The sequence below is a fragment of the Gorilla gorilla genome, chromosome 10 (assembly GCF_029281585.2).
Source record: "Gorilla gorilla gorilla isolate KB3781 chromosome 10, NHGRI_mGorGor1-v2.1_pri, whole genome shotgun sequence".
NCBI classification, from domain to species: domain Eukaryota; kingdom Metazoa; phylum Chordata; class Mammalia; order Primates; family Hominidae; genus Gorilla; species Gorilla gorilla.
Genome location: NC_073234.2, coordinates 149,102,010 through 149,118,793, shown reverse-complemented (window position 1 = coordinate 149,118,793; position 16,784 = coordinate 149,102,010). Strand labels below are relative to the sequence as shown.

Here is a 16,784-nt window from a genome sequence, read left to right as displayed (position 1 = left end):
CCTGCCCCTAAAGCCCTAACCCTGGGCCCCGGGCCCGGGCCCTGGCCCTAAAGCCCTAACCCTGGGCCCTGGGCCCTGGCCCTAAAGCCCTAACCCTGGGCCACGGGCCCTGGCCCTAAAACCCTAACCCTGGGCCCGGGGCCCTGAGCCTAAACCCTAACCATGGGCCCTGGCCCTGAGCCGAAAAACCTAACCCTGGGCCCTGGCCCTGAGCCGAAAACCCTAACCCTGGGCCCTGACCCTAAAACAACCCTAACCTTGGGCCCTGACCCTGAGCCTAAAACCCTAACCCTGGGCCCTGGCCCTGAGCCGAAAACCCTAACCCTGGGCCCTGACCCTAAAACAACCCTAACCCTGGGCCCTGGCCCTGAGCCTAAAACCCTAACCCTGGGACCTGGCCCTGAGCCTAAAACCCTAACCTTGGGCTCTGGCCCTGAGCCTGAAACCGCAACCCTAGGCCCTGGCCCTGAGCATAAAACACTAACCCTAGGCCCTGGCCCTGAGCCTAAAACCCTAACCCTGGGCCCTGGCCCTGAGCCTAAAACCCTAACCCTGGGACCTAACACTAAAACAACCATAACCATGGGCCCTGACCCTAAAACAACCCTAACCCTTGGCCCCGACCCTAAAACAACCCCAACCCTGGGCACTGACCCTAAAACAACCCTAACCCTGGGCTCTGACCCTAAAACAACGATAACCCTGGGCCCTGACCCTGACCCTAAAACAACCCTAACCCTGGGCCCTGGCCATGACCCTAAAACAACCCTAACCCTTAGCCCTGGACCTGACCCTAAAACAACCCTAAACCTGGGCCCTGGACCTGAGCCTAAAACCCTATCCCTGGGCCCTGGACCTGAGCCTAAAACCCTAACCCTGGGCCCTGACCCTAAAACAACCCTAAACCTGGGCCCTGGCCCTGACCCTAAAACAACCCTAACCCTGGGCCCTGACCCTAAAACAACCCTAAACCTGGACCCTGACCCTAAAACAACCCTACCCTGGGCCCTGACCCTAAAGCAACCCTAACCCTGGGCCCTGACCTGAAAACAACCCTAACCATGGGCCCTGACCCTAAAACAACCCTAACCCTGGGCCCTGACCCCAAAACAACCCTAACCCTGGGCCCTGTCCCTAAAACAACCCTAACCCTGGGCCCTGACCCTAAAACAACCCTAAACCTGGGCCCTGGCCCTGACCCTAAAACAACCCTAACCCTGGGCCCTGACCCTAAAACAACCCTGAACCTGGACCCTGACCTTAAAACAACCCTAACCCTGGGCCCTGACCCTAAAACAACCCTAACCCTGGGCCCTGACCCTAAAACAACCGTAACCGAGGGCCCTGACCCTAAAACAACCCTAATCCTGGGCCCTGACCTTAAAACATCCCTACCCCTGTGCCCTGACCCTAAAACAACCCTAACCCTAACCCTGGCCCTGAGCCTAAAACCCTAACCCTGGGCCCTGGCCCTGAGCCTAAAACCCTAACCCTGGGCCCTAACCCTAAAAGAAACATAACCCTGGGCCCTGACCCTAAAACAACCCTAACACTGGGCCCTGACCCTAAAACAACCCTAACCCTGGGCCCTGACCCTAAAACAAACCTAACCCTCAGCCCTGACCCTAAAACAACCATAACCCTGGGCCCTAGCCCTGACCCTAAAAGAACCCTAACCCTGGGCCCTGGCCCTGACCCTAAAACAACCCTAACCCTGGGCCCTGGCACTAAAACAAGCCTAAACCTGGGCCCAGATCCTGACCCTAAAACAACCGTAACCCTGGGCCCTGGCCCTGACCCTAAAACACCCCTAACCCTGGGCCCTGGGCCTGACCTTAAAACAACCCTAACCCTGGGCCCTGGCCCTGACCCTAAAACAAGCCTAACCCTGGGACCTGGCCCTGACCCTAAAACAAGCCTAACCCTGGGCCCTGCCCTGACCGTAAAACAACCCTAACGCTGGGCCCTGTCCCAGACCCTAAAACACCCCTAAACCTGGGCTCTGGCCCTGACCTTAAAACAACCCTAATGATGGGCCCTGGCACTGACCTAAAACAACCCTGACCCTGGGCCCTGGCCCTGACCCTAAAACAACCCGAACCCTGGGCCCTGGCACTAAAACAAGCCTAACACTGGGCCCAGGTCCTGACCCTAAAACAACCCTAACCCTGGGCCCTGGCCCTGACCCTAAAACAAGCCTAAGCCTGGGCCCTGGCCCTGACCCTAAAACAACCCTAACCCTGGGCCCTGTCCCTGACCCTAAAACAAGCCTAACACTGGGCCCAGGTCCTGACCCTAAAACAACCCTAACCCTGGGCCCTGTCCCGGACCCTAAAACAAGCCTAACGCTCGGCCCTGGCCCTGACCCTAAAACAAGCCTAACCCTGGGCCCTGGCCCTGTCCCTAAAACAAGCCTAAACCTGGGCCCTAGCCCTGACCCTAAAACAACCCTAACCCTGGGCCCTGGCCCTGACCCTAAAACAACCCTAACCCTGGGACCTGGCCCTGACCTAAAACAACCCTAACCCTGGGCCATGGCCCTGACCTAAAACAACCCTAAACCTGGGCCCTGGCCCTGACCCTAAAACAAGCCTAAACCTGGGCCCTAGCCCTGACCCTAAAACAACCCTAACCCTGGGCCCTGGCCCTGACCCTAAAACAACCCTAACCATGGGCCCTGGCCCTGAGCCTAAAACAACCCTAACCCTGGGCCCTGGCCCTGACTCTAAAACACTAACCCTGGGCCCTGACCCTGAGCCTAAAACCCTAACCCTGGGCTCTGACCCTGATCCTAAAACCCTAACCCTGGGCCCTAGCCCTGAGCCTAAAACCCTAACCCTGGGCCCTGGCCCTGAGCCTAAAACCCTAACCCTGGGCCCTGGCCCTTACCCTAAAACCCTAACCCTGGGCCCTGACCCTGATCCTAAAAATCTAATCGTGGGTCCTGACCCTAAAACAACCCTAACCCTGGGCCCTGGCACTAAAACAAGCCTAACCCTGGGCCCAGGTCCTGACCCTAAAACAACCCTAACCCTGGGCCCTGGCCCTGACCCTAAAACAACCCGAACCCTGGGTCCTGGCCCTGAACCTAAAACAAGCCTAACGCTGGGCCCTGGCCCTGACCCTAAAACAAGCCTAACCCTGGGCCCTGGCACTGACCCTAAAACAACCCTAACCCTGGGCCCTGTCCCTCACCCTAAAACAAGCCTAACCCTGGGCCCTGGCCCTGACCCTAAAACAACCCTAACCCTGGGCCCTGGCCCTGACCCTAAAAGAAGCCTAACCCTGGGCCCTGGCCCTGACCCTAAAACAACCCTAACCCTGGGCCCTGGCCCTGACCCTAAAACAAGCCTAACCCTGGGCCCTGGCCCTGACCCTAAAACAAGCCTAACCCTGGGCCTTGGCCCTGACCCTAAAACAAGCCTAACCCTGGGCCCTGGCCCTGACCCTAAAACAAGCCTAACCCTGGGCCCTGGCCCTGACCCTAAAACAAGCCTAACCCTGGGACCTGGCCCTGACCCTAAAACAAGCCTAACCCTGGGCCCTGCCCTGACCGTAAAACAACCCTAACGCTGGGCCCTGTCCCAGACCCTAAAACACCCCTAAACCTGGGCTCTGGCCCTGACCTTAAAACAACCCTAATGATGGGCCCTGGCACTGACCTAAAACAACCCTGACCCTGGGCCCTGGCCCTGACCCTAAAACAACCCGAACCCTGGGCCCTGGCACTAAAACAAGCCTAACACTGGGCCCAGGTCCTGACCCTAAAACAACCCTAACCCTGGGCCCTGGCCCTGACCCTAAAACAAGCCTAAGCCTGGGCCCTGACCCTAAAACAACCCTAACCCTGGACCCTGACCCTAAAACAACCCTAACCCTGGGCCCTGACCCTAAAACAACCCTAACCCTGGGCCCTGACCCTAAAACAACCCTAACCCTGGGCGCTGACCCTAAAACAACCCTAACCCTGGGACGGGACCCTAAAACAACCCTAACCACGGGACCTGACCCTAAAACAACACTAACCCCGGGCCCTGTCCCTAAAACAACCCTAACCCTGGGCCCTGACCCTAAAACAACCCTAAAACTGGGCCCTGACCCTAAAACAACCCTAACCCTGGGCCCTGACCCTAAAACAACCGTAACCCAGGGCCCTGACCCTAAAACAACCCTAACCCTGGGCCCTGAACTTAAAACATCCCTACCCCTGTGCCCTGACCCCAAAACAACCCTAACCCTGGGCCCTGACACTGAGCCTAAAACCCTAACCTTGGGCTCTGGCCCTGAGCCTGAAACCCCAATCCTGGGCCCTGGCCCTTACCCTAAAACCCTAACCCTGGGCCCTGACCCTGAGCCTAAAACCCTAACCCTGGGCCCTGTCCCTGAGCCTAAAACCCTAACCCTGGGCCCTAACCCTAAAAGAACCATAACCCTGGGCCCTGACCCTAAAACAACCCTAACCCTGGGCCCTGACCCTAAAACAACCCTAACCCTGGGCCCTGACCCTAAAACAAACCTAACCCTCAGCCCTGACCCTAAAACAACCATAACCCTGGTCCCTAGCCCTGACCCTAAAAGAACCCTAACCCTGGGACCTGGCCATGACCCTAAAACAACCCTAACCCTAGGCCCTGGCCCTGACTCTAAAACAACCCTAAACCTGGGCCCTGGCCCTGAGCCTAAAACCCTAACCCTGGGCCCTGGACCTGAGCCTAAAACCCTAACCCTGGGCCCCGAACCTAAAACAACCCTAACTTTGGGCCCTGGCCCTGACCCTAAAACAACCCTAACCCTGGTCCCTGACCCTAAAACAACCCTAACTTAGAGCCCCGGGCCCTGACCCTAAAACAACCCTAACCCAGGGCCCCGGGCCCTGACCCTAAAGCCCTAACACTGGGCCCCGGGCCCAGGTCCTAAAGCCCTAACCCTGGGCCCCGGGCCATGCCACTAAAGCCCTAACCCTGAGCCCCGGGCCCTGCCCCTAAAGCCCTAACCCTGGGCCCCGGGCCCGGGCCCTGGCCCTAAAGCCCTAACCCTGGGCCCTGGGCCCTGGCCCTAAAGCCCTAACCCTGGGCCACGGGCCCTGGCCCTAAAACCCTAACCCTGGGCCCGGGGCCCTGAGCCTAAACCCTAACCATGGGCCCTGGCCCTGAGCCGAAAAACCTAACCCTGGGCCCTGGCCCTGAGCCGAAAACCCTAACCCTGGGCCCTGACCCTAAAACAACCCTAACCTTGGGCCCTGACCCTGAGCCTAAAACCCTAACCCTGGGCCCTGGCCCTGAGCCGAAAACCCTAACCCTGGGCCCTGACCCTAAAACAACCCTAACCCTGGGCCCTGGCCCTGAGCCTAAAACCCTAACCCTGGGACCTGGCCCTGAGCCTAAAACCCTAACCTTGGGCTCTGGCCCTGAGCCTGAAACCGCAACCCTAGGCCCTGGCCCTGAGCATAAAACACTAACCCTAGGCCCTGGCCCTGAGCCTAAAACCCTAACCCTGGGCCCTGGCCCTGAGCCTAAAACCCTAACCCTGGGACCTAACACTAAAACAACCATAACCATGGGCCCTGACCCTAAAACAACCCTAACCCTTGGCCCCGACCCTAAAACAACCCCAACCCTGGGCACTGACCCTAAAACAACCCTAACCCTGGGCTCTGACCCTAAAACAACGATAACCCTGGGCCCTGACCCTGACCCTAAAACAACCCTAACCCTGGGCCCTGGCCATGACCCTAAAACAACCCTAACCCTTAGCCCTGGACCTGACCCTAAAACAACCCTAAACCTGGGCCCTGGACCTGAGCCTAAAACCCTATCCCTGGGCCCTGGACCTGAGCCTAAAACCCTAACCCTGGGCCCTGACCCTAAAACAACCCTAAACCTGGGCCCTGGCCCTGACCCTAAAACAACCCTAACCCTGGGCCCTGACCCTAAAACAACCCTAAACCTGGACCCTGACCCTAAAACAACCCTACCCTGGGCCCTGACCCTAAAGCAACCCTAACCCTGGGCCCTGACCTGAAAACAACCCTAACCATGGGCCCTGACCCTAAAACAACCCTAACCCTGGGCCCTGACCCCAAAACAACCCTAACCCTGGGCCCTGTCCCTAAAACAACCCTAACCCTGGGCCCTGACCCTAAAACAACCCTAAACCTGGGCCCTGGCCCTGACCCTAAAACAACCCTAACCCTGGGCCCTGACCCTAAAACAACCCTGAACCTGGACCCTGACCTTAAAACAACCCTAACCCTGGGCCCTGACCCTAAAACAACCCTAACCCTGGGCCCTGACCCTAAAACAACCGTAACCGAGGGCCCTGACCCTAAAACAACCCTAATCCTGGGCCCTGACCTTAAAACATCCCTACCCCTGTGCCCTGACCCTAAAACAACCCTAACCCTAACCCTGGCCCTGAGCCTAAAACCCTAACCCTGGGCCCTGGCCCTGAGCCTAAAACCCTAACCCTGGGCCCTAACCCTAAAAGAAACATAACCCTGGGCCCTGACCCTAAAACAACCCTAACACTGGGCCCTGACCCTAAAACAACCCTAACCCTGGGCCCTGACCCTAAAACAAACCTAACCCTCAGCCCTGACCCTAAAACAACCATAACCCTGGGCCCTAGCCCTGACCCTAAAAGAACCCTAACCCTGGGCCCTGGCCCTGACCCTAAAACAACCCTAACCCTGGGCCCTGGCACTAAAACAAGCCTAAACCTGGGCCCAGATCCTGACCCTAAAACAACCGTAACCCTGGGCCCTGGCCCTGACCCTAAAACACCCCTAACCCTGGGCCCTGGGCCTGACCTTAAAACAACCCTAACCCTGGGCCCTGGCCCTGACCCTAAAACAAGCCTAACCCTGGGACCTGGCCCTGACCCTAAAACAAGCCTAACCCTGGGCCCTGCCCTGACCGTAAAACAACCCTAACGCTGGGCCCTGTCCCAGACCCTAAAACACCCCTAAACCTGGGCTCTGGCCCTGACCTTAAAACAACCCTAATGATGGGCCCTGGCACTGACCTAAAACAACCCTGACCCTGGGCCCTGGCCCTGACCCTAAAACAACCCGAACCCTGGGCCCTGGCACTAAAACAAGCCTAACACTGGGCCCAGGTCCTGACCCTAAAACAACCCTAACCCTGGGCCCTGGCCCTGACCCTAAAACAAGCCTAAGCCTGGGCCCTGGCCCTGACCCTAAAACAACCCTAACCCTGGGCCCTGTCCCTGACCCTAAAACAAGCCTAACACTGGGCCCAGGTCCTGACCCTAAAACAACCCTAACCCTGGGCCCTGTCCCGGACCCTAAAACAAGCCTAACGCTCGGCCCTGGCCCTGACCCTAAAACAAGCCTAACCCTGGGCCCTGGCCCTGTCCCTAAAACAAGCCTAAACCTGGGCCCTAGCCCTGACCCTAAAACAACCCAAACCCTGGGCCCTGGCCCTGACCCTAAAACAACCCTAACCCTGGGACCTGGCCCTGACCTAAAACAACCCTAACCCTGGGCCATGGCCCTGACCTAAAACAACCCTAAACCTGGGCCCTGGCCCTGACCCTAAAACAAGCCTAAACCTGGGCCCTAGCCCTGACCCTAAAACAACCCTAACCCTGGGCCCTGGCCCTGACCCTAAAACAACCCTAACCATGGGCCCTGGCCCTGAGCCTAAAACAACCCTAACCCTGGGCCCTGGCCCTGACTCTAAAACACTAACCCTGGGCCCTGACCCTGAGCCTAAAACCCTAACCCTGGGCTCTGACCCTGATCCTAAAACCCTAACCCTGGGCCCTAGCCCTGAGCCTAAAACCCTAACCCTGGGCCCTGGCCCTGAGCCTAAAACCCTAACCCTGGGCCCTGGCCCTTACCCTAAAACCCTAACCCTGGGCCCTGACCCTGATCCTAAAAATCTAATCGTGGGTCCTGACCCTAAAACAACCCTACCCTGGGCCCTGACCCTAAAACAACCCCAACCCTGGGCCCTGACCCTAAAACAACCCTAACACTGGGCCCTGACCCTAAAACAACACTAACCCTGGGCCCTGACCCTAAAACAACACTAACCCTGGGCCCTGACCCTAAAACAACCCTAACCCTGGGCCCTGACCCTTAAACAACCCTAACCCTGGGCCCTGACCCTAAAACAACCCTAACCCTGGGCCCTGACCCTAAAACAACCCTAACTCTGGGCCCTGACATTAAAACAACCCTAACCCTGGGCCCTGGCCCAAATTGTAATGAGGTCTGTTGGGCAAAATTCCATATAAGCATAGTATAAATTAATAAAGCAAATCGTGATAAATTAGTACGATTCACTTTCTGGAGTTTCTGACAATAAAAGTAAGGAAAATGCAGAACACAAAGACAGAGAGTAAAAAGAGAAATTAGGAAAGCTTTCTTCATGTTTAATAGGAAGACACCGGCCGTGTTCGTGCAGCGGCAGTATGTCGTGACATGACATACCTTGGAAAGAAGTTAACAGATGAGGAAGTTGATAAAAATCATCAGAGAAGCAAAATACTGTTAGCGACACTCAAGGAAACCACGAAATTTCCATAACTTATGTCAGCAAAGTGGGAATATTGTACAGTGTGTGTTGAAGTTCCTATACAACATTGTTTATCTGCCCTTTGTTTGTTTGTAAGGAATGTATATACTAAAAGTTCTTCTTGCTGTCAAAAGAATATATGTGAATAAGTCATTTTAACTTATTCTTCTGTTTTTCTTTTATCTTCCTGCCATCATCCCACAGCCTTACTTTAGAAATTTTTTCTTTAGAAAATTGAACAATTGCTCCTTGTGGTGGCACATACCTCGAGGATGGGAGGCAGGGGTGGAAGGGTCACTTGAGGCCATTAGTTTGACACCAGCCTGGCCAACAAAGTGAGACCCCATGTCTGCAAAACAATTTAAAAATTAGCCAAGTATCGTCATGTATACCTACAGTCCCAGCTACCTCAACTTACGGAGAAAGTTCAGGGCCTGGAGAGAAGGCTGGGCGGCAGGAGCTGGGTCTAAAGAGGCCATTGTAACGATGGAGCTGTGCCTGTGGAGGCTGTTGTGAGGCAGTAGGCTCATCTGCGGAGACTGCCGTGAGGTAGGGTATGGGCCACAATAGGCCATTGTGAGTCATGAGCTTGGTCTGTAGAGGCTGACTGGAGAGAGTTCTGGGCCTGGCGAGGCTGCCGGGAGGTAGGAGCTGGGCCAAAAGATTTAAGCACATTTACGTTTATTAGGCACTTCATTTCCATTATTACACTGGAATATATAATAAAATAATTATAGAACTCACCATAATGTAGAATCAGTGGGCGTGTTCAGCTTGTTTTCCTGAAACTGGATGGTCCCACCTGAGCGTGATGGGAGAAAGTGACAGATCAATAGGTATTAGATTCTCATAAGCACAGCGCAACCTAGATCCCTCACATGCACGGTTCACAACAGGGTGCGTTCTCCTATGAGAATCTAATGCTGCTGCTCATCTGAGAAGGTGGAGCTCAGGCGGGAATGTGAGCAAAGGGGAGTGGCTGTAAATACAGACGAAGCTTCCCTCACTCCCTCACTCGACACCACTCACCTGCTGTGTGGCTCCTTACGGCTCCATGGCTCAGGGATTGGGGACCCCTGCTCAAGTGCATCCAAAGCGACCCTTCCCACACCAGTCTTCATAGTAGTCAAGGGCAGCAACCACTTAGCTCCCAAGGCATGTGCCTCAGCTGGCATTACATCACAAGCAACAGTAAGTGGTAGCTTGAGTCACTGTGAGGTCACTTCCTGGAAATCACCCTAACCCTGGGCCCTGACCCTAAAACCCTAACCCTGGGCCCTGACCCTAAAACCCTAACCCTGGGCCCTGACCGTAAACACCTAACCCTGGGCCCAGGCCCTGACCCTAAAACCCTAACCCTGGGACATGGCCCTGAGCCTAAAACCCTAACCCTGGGCCCTTGCGCTGAGCCTAATACCCTAACTGTGGGCCCTGGCCCTGACTGTAAAACCCTAACCATGGGACCTGGCCCTAAAAGAACCCTAACCCTTGGACCTGGCCGTGACCCTAAAACAAGCCTAAACCTGGGCCCTAGCCCTGACCCTAAAACAACCCTAACCCTGGGCCCTGGCCCTGACCCTAAAACACTCCTAACCCTGGGCCGTGGACCTGACCCTAAAACAACCCTAACCCTGGGCACTGACCCTAAAACAACACTAACCCTGGGCACTGACCCTAAAATAACCCTAACCCTGGGCCCTGGCCCTGAACCTAAAAAAAGCCTAACCCTGGGCCCTGGCCCTGACCCTAAAACAACCCTAACCCTTGGACCTGGCCCTGGCCCTGACCCTAAAACAACCCTATCCCTGGGCCCTGGCCCTGACCCTACAGCAAGCCTAACCCTGGGCCCTGACCTTGAAACAACCCTAACCCTGGTCCCTGACCCTGAAACAACCCTATCCCTGGGCCCTGACCCTAAAACAACCCTAACTCAGGGCCCTGATCCTGAAACAACCCTAACACTGGGCCCTGGCCCTGACCGTACAACAACCCTAAACCTGGGCCCTGGCCCTGACCCTAAATCAACCCTAAACCTGGGCCCTGGCCCTGACCCTTAATTAACCCTAACCCTGGGCCATGGACCTGAGCCTAAAACCCTAACCCGAGGCCCTGGCCCTGAGCCTAAAACCCTAACTCTGGGCCCTGACCCTAAAACAACCCTAACCCTGGGCCCTGGCCCTGACCCTAAAACAAACCTAACACTGGGCCCTGGCCCTGACCCTAAAACCACCCTAACCCTGGGCCCTGGCCCTGACCCTAAAACAACCCTAACCCTGGGCCCTGGCCCTGACCCTATAACAACCCTAACCCTGGGCCCTGGCCCTGACCCTAAAACAACCCTAACCATGGGCCCTGGCCCTGAGCCTAAAACAACCCTAACCCTGGGCCCTGGCCCTGACTCTAAAACACTAACCCTGGGCCCTGGCCCTGAGCCTAAAATAAACCCAACCATGGGCACTAACCCTAAAACCACCCTAACCCTGGGCCCTGTCCCGGACCCTAAAACAAGCCTAACGCTCGGCCCTGGCCCTGACCCTAAAACAAGCCTAACCCTGGGCCCTGGCCCTGTCCCTAAAACAAGCCTAAACCTGGGCCCTAGCCCTGACCCTAAAACAACCCTAACCCTGGGCCCTGGCCCTGACCCTAAAACAACCCTAACCCTGGGACCTGGCCCTGACCTAAAACAACCCTAACCCTGGGCCATGGCCCTGACCTAAAACAACCCTAAACCTGGGCCCTGGCCCTGACCCTAAAACAAGCCTAAACCTGGGCCCTAGCCCTGACCCTAAAACAACCCTAACCCTGGGCCCTGGCCCTGACCCTAAAACAACCCTAACCATGGGCCCTGGCCCTGAGCCTAAAACAACCCTAACCCTGGGCCCTGGCCCTGACTCTAAAACACTAACCCTGGGCCCTGACCCTGAGCCTAAAACCCTAACCCTGGGCTCTGACCCTGATCCTAAAACCCTAACCCTGGGCCCTAGCCCTGAGCCTAAAACCCTAACCCTGGGCCCTGGCCCTGAGCCTAAAACCCTAACCCTGGGCCCTGGCCCTTACCCTAAAACCCTAACCCTGGGCCCTGACCCTGATCCTAAAAATCTAATCGTGGGTCCTGACCCTAAAACAACCCTAACCCTGGGCCCTGGCACTAAAACAAGCCTAACCCTGGGCCCAGGTCCTGACCCTAAAACAACCCTAACCCTGGGCCCTGGCCCTGACCCTAAAACAACCCGAACCCTGGGTCCTGGCCCTGAACCTAAAACAAGCCTAACGCTGGGCCCTGGCCCTGACCCTAAAACAAGCCTAACCCTGGGCCCTGGCACTGACCCTAAAACAACCCTAACCCTGGGCCCTGTCCCTCACCCTAAAACAAGCCTAACCCTGGGCCCTGGCCCTGACCCTAAAACAACCCTAACCCTGGGCCCTGGCCCTGACCCTAAAAGAAGCCTAACCCTGGGCCCTGGCCCTGACCCTAAAACAACCCTAACCCTGGGCCCTGGCCCTGACCCTAAAACAAGCCTAACCCTGGGCCCTGGCCCTGACCCTAAAACAAGCCTAACCCTGGGCCTTGGCCCTGACCCTAAAACAAGCCTAACCCTGGGCCCTGGCCCTGACCCTAAAACAAGCCTAACCCTGGGCCCTGGCCCTGACCCTAAAACAAGCCTAACCCTGGGACCTGGCCCTGACCCTAAAGCAAGCCTAACCCTGGGCCCTGCCCTGACCGTAAAACAACCCTAACGCTGGGCCCTGTCCCAGACCCTAAAACACCCCTAAACCTGGGCTCTGGCCCTGACCTTAAAACAACCCTAATGATGGGCCCTGGCACTGACCTAAAACAACCCTGACCCTGGGCCCTGGCCCTGACCCTAAAACAACCCGAACCCTGGGCCCTGGCACTAAAACAAGCCTAACACTGGGCCCAGGTCCTGACCCTAAAACAACCCTAACCCTGGGCCCTGGCCCTGACCCTAAAACAAGCCTAAGCCTGGGCCCTGACCCTAAAACAACCCTAACCCTGGACCCTGACCCTAAAACAACCCTAACCCTGGGCCCTGACCCTAAAACAACCCTAACCCTGGGCCCTGACCCTAAAACAACCCTAACCCTGGGCGCTGACCCTAAAACAACCCTAACCCTGGGACGGGACCCTAAAACAACCCTAACCACGGGCCCTGACCCTAAAACAACACTAACCCCGGGCCCTGTCCCTAAAACAACCCTAACCCTGGGCCCTGACCCTAAAACAACCCTAAAACTGGGCCCTGACCCTAAAACAACCCTAACCCTGGGCCCTGACCCTAAAACAACCGTAACCCAGGGCCCTGACCCTAAAACAACCCTAACCCTGGGCCCTGAACTTAAAACATCCCTACCCCTGTGCCCTGACCCCAAAACAACCCTAACCCTGGGCCCTGACACTGAGCCTAAAACCCTAACCTTGGGCTCTGGCCCTGAGCCTGAAACCCCAATCCTGGGCCCTGGCCCTTACCCTAAAACCCTAACCCTGGGCCCTGACCCTGAGCCTAAAACCCTAACCCTGGGCCCTGTCCCTGAGCCTAAAACCCTAACCCTGGGCCCTAACCCTAAAAGAACCATAACCCTGGGCCCTGACCCTAAAACAACCCTAACCCTGGGCCCTGACCCTAAAACAACCCTAACCCTGGGCCCTGACCCTAAAACAAACCTAACCCTCAGCCCTGACCCTAAAACAACCATAACCCTGGTCCCTAGCCCTGACCCTAAAAGAACCCTAACCCTGGGACCTGGCCATGACCCTAAAACAACCCTAACCCTAGGCCCTGGCCCTGACTCTAAAACAACCCTAAACCTGGGCCCTGGCCCTGAGCCTAAAACCCTAACCCTGGGCCCTGGACCTGAGCCTAAAACCCTAACCCTGGGCCCCGAACCTAAAACAACCCTAACTTTGGGCCCTGGCCCTGACCCTAAAACAACCCTAACCCTGGTCCCTGACCCTAAAACAACCCTAACTTAGAGCCCCGGGCCCTGACCCTAAAACAACCCTAACCCAGGGCCCCGGGCCCTGACCCTAAAGCCCTAACACTGGGCCCCGGGCCCAGGTCCTAAAGCCCTAACCCTGGGCCCCGGGCCATGCCACTAAAGCCCTAACCCTGAGCCCCGGGCCCTGCCCCTAAAGCCCTAACCCTGGGCCCCGGGCCCGGGCCCTGGCCCTAAAGCCCTAACCCTGGGCCCTGGGCCCTGGCCCTAAAGCCCTAACCCTGGGCCACGGGCCCTGGCCCTGGCCCTAAAACCCTAACCCTGGGCCCGGGGCCCTGAGCCTAAACCCTAACCATGGGCCCTGGCCCTGAGCCGAAAAACCTAACCCTGGGCCCTGGCCCTGAGCCGAAAACCCTAACCCTGGGCCCTGACCCTAAAACAACCCTAACCTTGGGCCCTGACCCTGAGCCTAAAACCCTAACCCTGGGCCCTGGCCCTGAGCCGAAAACCCTAACCCTGGGCCCTGACCCTAAAACAACCCTAACCCTGGGCCCTGGCCCTGAGCCTAAAACCCTAACCCTGGGACCTGGCCCTGAGCCTAAAACCCTAACCTTGGGCTCTGGCCCTGAGCCTGAAACCGCAACCCTAGGCCCTGGCCCTGAGCATAAAACACTAACCCTAGGCCCTGGCCCTGAGCCTAAAACCCTAACCCTGGGCCCTGGCCCTGAGCCTAAAACCCTAACCCTGGGACCTAACACTAAAACAACCATAACCATGGGCCCTGACCCTAAAACAACCCTAACCCTTTGCCCCGACCCTAAAACAACCCCAACCCTGGGCACTGACCCTAAAACAACCCTAACCCTGGGCTCTGACCCTAAAACAACGATAACCCTGGGCCCTGACCCTGACCCTAAAACAACCCTAACCCTGGGCCCTGGCCATGACCCTAAAACAACCCTAACCCTTAGCCCTGGACCTGACCCTAAAACAACCCTAAACCTGGGCCCTGGACCTGAGCCTAAAACCCTATCCCTGGGCCCTGGACCTGAGCCTAAAACCCTAACCCTGGGCCCTGACCCTAAAACAACCCTAAACCTGGGCCCTGGCCCTGACCCTAAAACAACCCTAACCCTGGGCCCTGACCCTAAAACAACCCTAAACCTGGACCCTGACCCTAAAACAACCCTACCCTGGGCCCTGACCCTAAAGCAACCCTAACCCTGGGCCCTGACCTGAAAACAACCCTAACCATGGGCCCTGACCCTAAAACAACCCTAACCCTGGGCCCTGACCCCAAAACAACCCTAACCCTGGGCCCTGTCCCTAAAACAACCCTAACCCTGGGCCCTGACCCTAAAACAACCCTAAACCTGGGCCCTGGCCCTGACCCTAAAACAACCCTAACCCTGGGCCCTGACCCTAAAACAACCCTGAACCTGGACCCTGACCTTAAAACAACCCTAACCCTGGGCCCTGACCCTAAAACAACCCTAACCCTGGGCCCTGACCCTAAAACAACCGTAACCGAGGGCCCTGACCCTAAAACAACCCTAATCCTGGGCCCTGACCTTAAAACATCCCTACCCCTGGGCCCTGACCCTAAAACAACCCTAACCCTGGGCGCTGACCCTAAAACAACCCTAACCCTGGGACGGGACCCTAAAACAACCCTAACCACGGGCCCTGACCCTAAAACAACACTAACCCCGGGCCCTGTCCCTAAAACAACCCTAACCCTGGGCCCTGACCCTAAAACAACCCTAAAACTGGGCCCTGACCCTAAAACAACCCTAACCCTGGGCCCTGACCCTAAAACAACCGTAACCCAGGGCCCTGACCCTAAAACAACCCTAACCCTGGGCCCTGAACTTAAAACATCCCTACCCCTGTGCCCTGACCCCAAAACAACCCTAACCCTGGGCCCTGACACTGAGCCTAAAACCCTAACCTTGGGCTCTGGCCCTGAGCCTGAAACCCCAATCCTGGGCCCTGGCCCTTACCCTAAAACCCTAACCCTGGGCCCTGACCCTGAGCCTAAAACCCTAACCCTGGGCCCTGTCCCTGAGCCTAAAACCCTAACCCTGGGCCCTAACCCTAAAAGAACCATAACCCTGGGCCCTGACCCTAAAACAACCCTAACCCTGGGCCCTGACCCTAAAACAACCCTAACCCTGGGCCCTGACCCTAAAACAAACCTAACCCTCAGCCCTGACCCTAAAACAACCATAACCCTGGTCCCTAGCCCTGACCCTAAAAGAACCCTAACCCTGGGACCTGGCCATGACCCTAAAACAACCCTAACCCTAGGCCCTGGCCCTGACTCTAAAACAACCCTAAACCTGGGCCCTGGCCCTGAGCCTAAAACCCTAACCCTGGGCCCTGGACCTGAGCCTAAAACCCTAACCCTGGGCCCCGAACCTAAAACAACCCTAACTTTGGGCCCTGGCCCTGACCCTAAAACAACCCTAACCCTGGTCCCTGACCCTAAAACAACCCTAACTTAGAGCCCCGGGCCCTGACCCTAAAACAACCCTAACCCAGGGCCCCGGGCCCTGACCCTAAAGCCCTAACACTGGGCCCCGGGCCCAGGTCCTAAAGCCCTAACCCTGGGCCCCGGGCCATGCCACTAAAGCCCTAACCCTGAGCCCCGGGCCCTGCCCCTAAAGCCCTAACCCTGGGCCCCGGGCCCGGGCCCTGGCCCTAAAGCCCTAACCCTGGGCCCTGGGCCCTGGCCCTAAAGCCCTAACCCTGGGCCACGGGCCCTGGCCCTAAAACCCTAACCCTGGGCCCGGGGCCCTGAGCCTAAACCCTAACCATGGGCCCTGGCCCTGAGCCGAAAAACCTAACCCTGGGCCCTGGCCCTGAGCCGAAAACCCTAACCCTGGGCCCTGACCCTAAAACAACCCTAACCTTGGGCCCTGACCCTGAGCCTAAAACCCTAACCCTGGGCCCTGGCCCTGAGCCGAAAACCCTAACCCTGGGCCCTGACCCTAAAACAACCCTAACCCTGGGCCCTGGCCCTGAGCCTAAAACCCTAACCCTGGGACCTGGCCCTGAGCCTAAAACCCTAACCTTGGGCTCTGGCCCTGAGCCTGAAACCGCAACCCTAGGCCCTGGCCCTGAGCATAAAACACTAACCCTAGGCCCTGGCCCTGAGCCTAAAACCCTAACCCTGGGCCCTGGCCCTGAGCCTAAAACCCTAACCCTGGGACCTAACACTAAAACAACCATAACCATGGGCCCTGACCCTAAAACAACCCTAACCCTTGGCCCCGACCCTAA

At 57.2% G+C, this 16,784-nt stretch overlaps 1 long non-coding RNA gene across 1 annotated transcript in view; it reads right to left on the bottom strand.

Annotated features, from left to right (window-relative positions):
• Window positions 1-8,943: 8,943 nt before the first annotated feature.
• LOC129525769 (uncharacterized) overlaps window positions 8,944-16,784 on the bottom strand; it is a 43,278-nt gene continuing 35,437 nt past the window's right edge. Inside the window, exons 16-17 of the long non-coding RNA XR_008670237.2 lie at window positions 9,288-9,345; window positions 8,944-9,194 (exon numbers count right to left, since the gene is read on the bottom strand). This is a non-coding gene — a long non-coding RNA (uncharacterized lncRNA). The remainder of the gene's footprint in view (window positions 9,195-9,287; window positions 9,346-16,784) is intronic.